The sequence below is a fragment of the Oreochromis aureus genome, linkage group 3, assembly GCF_013358895.1.
Source record: "Oreochromis aureus strain Israel breed Guangdong linkage group 3, ZZ_aureus, whole genome shotgun sequence".
Taxonomy (NCBI): domain Eukaryota; kingdom Metazoa; phylum Chordata; class Actinopteri; order Cichliformes; family Cichlidae; genus Oreochromis; species Oreochromis aureus.
The window spans coordinates 62,498,469-62,501,122 of NC_052944.1; positions in this window are offsets into that span (position 1 = coordinate 62,498,469).

Genomic DNA, 2,654 nt, shown 5'->3' on the forward strand with positions numbered 1-2,654 from the left:
ATAGTTATAATGTAAAAGTAATGCTGTTATTCAACACTGTATTGTAAAAGGAATATGTACAATTTTATACTTTTGCATTTGCATTTGTCATGTCTGAAAATATTTTGCTTTACAGTATATGCAATTTTTAGTTAAGGTAGGTTAAGGTATCAAAGTTTGGCATTTGTTGTTGATTACAAAGGTTCTATTTAAAGTTGGTGAAAATATTTTTTAAAATTCCAGTATTTTCTTATTGTCATATTGTTTCTAAGCATACCTGTTATTCATCCATCAAACTGATTCAAGCTGCTTAAAGGATTCAGTCTGTTTTGAAGACAGTTATTGATTACTAAGATCATAAATAAACACTGTACAGTTCAGTGCAGTGGTCAAGTGCTGTGATTATTCAGGCATCCTTTTGTAATGCCAAATTGTCATGTTCTCAGATAAAGTATTAATCTTAACACCTGAAAAAATTTCTTTTTACTGCCAGAAATTATGCATTTTTATTTGTATGCATGTATGTTCTCAACCATTCACACTTGTTTTTATGTGATACCACAATAGCCAGTGTTCATGATCTTTACAGTAAGTCACTGATGTATACTGATGCGTAACAAGACTGTATGAGATCTATAAGTTTGTTTTAAAAGTTGAGTCATTCTTGTTACAGGGCAGCTTATACGGTTATGAGTTTTAGCCATGTTATTGGCATTGGCAAGAACAGGTTTCTTGTAAACTTTTTCCAATAAAATGTTACTGTACACAGTACATTTGTATTGTTGTTTTGAATATGTTCATCAAGCTCCTTATCTATTTGAACATGCCAGATTTCAAGAGACTGCCACACATGAGCTCAGTAACATGGAAGAATACCATTTATTTTTAATTTCAAACATTTCATAAAGATACACAAATATAAATGTAAAACATGTTGCACTTAATGGGACAATAACTTGGTTCCACTTGCAGGAACTGTTTTGTTGCATTGTTGCAGGGCAGGGATACTACAAATATAAGTCAAAAATTTTTGGTATGTTTCTTATAATTTTAGGATTCATATCATAAAGGAGCCTTGTATACGACACCTCACACTGCATCAGTATAGCAATGACTCATGGTCATTTTACATGAAAACCAGCTAAAATATCTTACAACTAACAGAAGTGAAATAAAATAATAATTAGGTGATGGATCTTCATATGTGTAAATGATTATAATAGCTTTGCTTTAATATAATTGCACTAAAAGTTCCCCAAAAGGCATAACCACTTGAAATATTAACAATGATACGTTTATAGAAACGTTCTGTTGTCAAGACCTAGAAATGTTAATGCTACTATGGTTTGCTGAAACATACCACAGATAACCTGGGCACCTAGCATATCACATGCTGGTGCCTGGGTTTCAGCCATGAATATTAAGAATAAAGGTTGATACAGAAAACAATGAACAGGAGCTGGTCAGTTTATATTTTATATACTATGCACATATCTGGCAACAAAACACAGAAATTTATATTGCAATTGACGGGTAGGCAGATTTACAACACTTGTTATATTTTTGATTGAATCATATTTGTAAATGCAGTTTAATGTATGGCCTTTTAAAAGGATTAACATGTGTTTCATAACTGATTGATAATATCACAATGTTCAGCTTTTTCAAGCAATATATAACCAGTTCTGTTTATTGGTAGTGTGAATGTAGAAATAAATCTTACTTGGGGGGGAAAAGATACCAACCAAACTGTATTTATTACTATGATCAACATAAAATGATACTAGTTGGTGTCGATCTCCTATCAGCACTCTGAATTTACATTACAGCAGTAATAAACAGCAATATTCTGACAGAATGACCTGAAAAATGGCATGTTCGGTCACACCTAAAAGATGTCTTTCATTTAATGCAGTGCTGAAATACCTGCATAAAAGGTACCTGTAAGACATGGCACCTACTATCAAATCACGTTATCAAGATAAAGAGAAATATTTTGTATTTATTTGTACATTTACACACTGAAGTTTCTTAAATACTTTGCAGTATTTCTTCTCTTAACCTAATATACAGATCTGCAGCACCAAGTGGATCTCCTGGGGCATCCCATTCATTTTCTACCATAAGCAGACAACACAGTTCAAAGACTGTTTCATCACAGGGGTATTGACCTTTTGGGCTACACTCTTCCATACACAAAGTGATATCCTCCATAGAAATAGGTTTCAGTCTGTCCTCAGCACTGTGCAGCTCTGGAAATGAGTACATTACTACTGGTCGACCCGATGCTGCACTACCACTTGGCCGGATTTTGTGCGAGTTCCATGTGTTCACAACTTCATCAAGTTCATCCTACATGAAAAACAGCACAATACAAGTGTATGAAACAGACCATGTACCAGTAGATTTAGCCAAAGTTGAGGCTTATTAACTCATTAATCAACAGACATAGAAAGTGACCTCTAATTAATGTAAAACCAAGCAGCAAAAACAAAATAGCACTGTCACTAAAAAGCACATGGACACAGAATGGTGCTACATGATTCTACTGTTGAATAGATAGCCCAACACTTTATACTCAGTGTGCAATGATTCTACAATATATTTTCAATAGAGAATTAACCAAATGATAAGATTGCTTTCTGAAACCGTGCCCAAAGGACCGCTAGGTAACA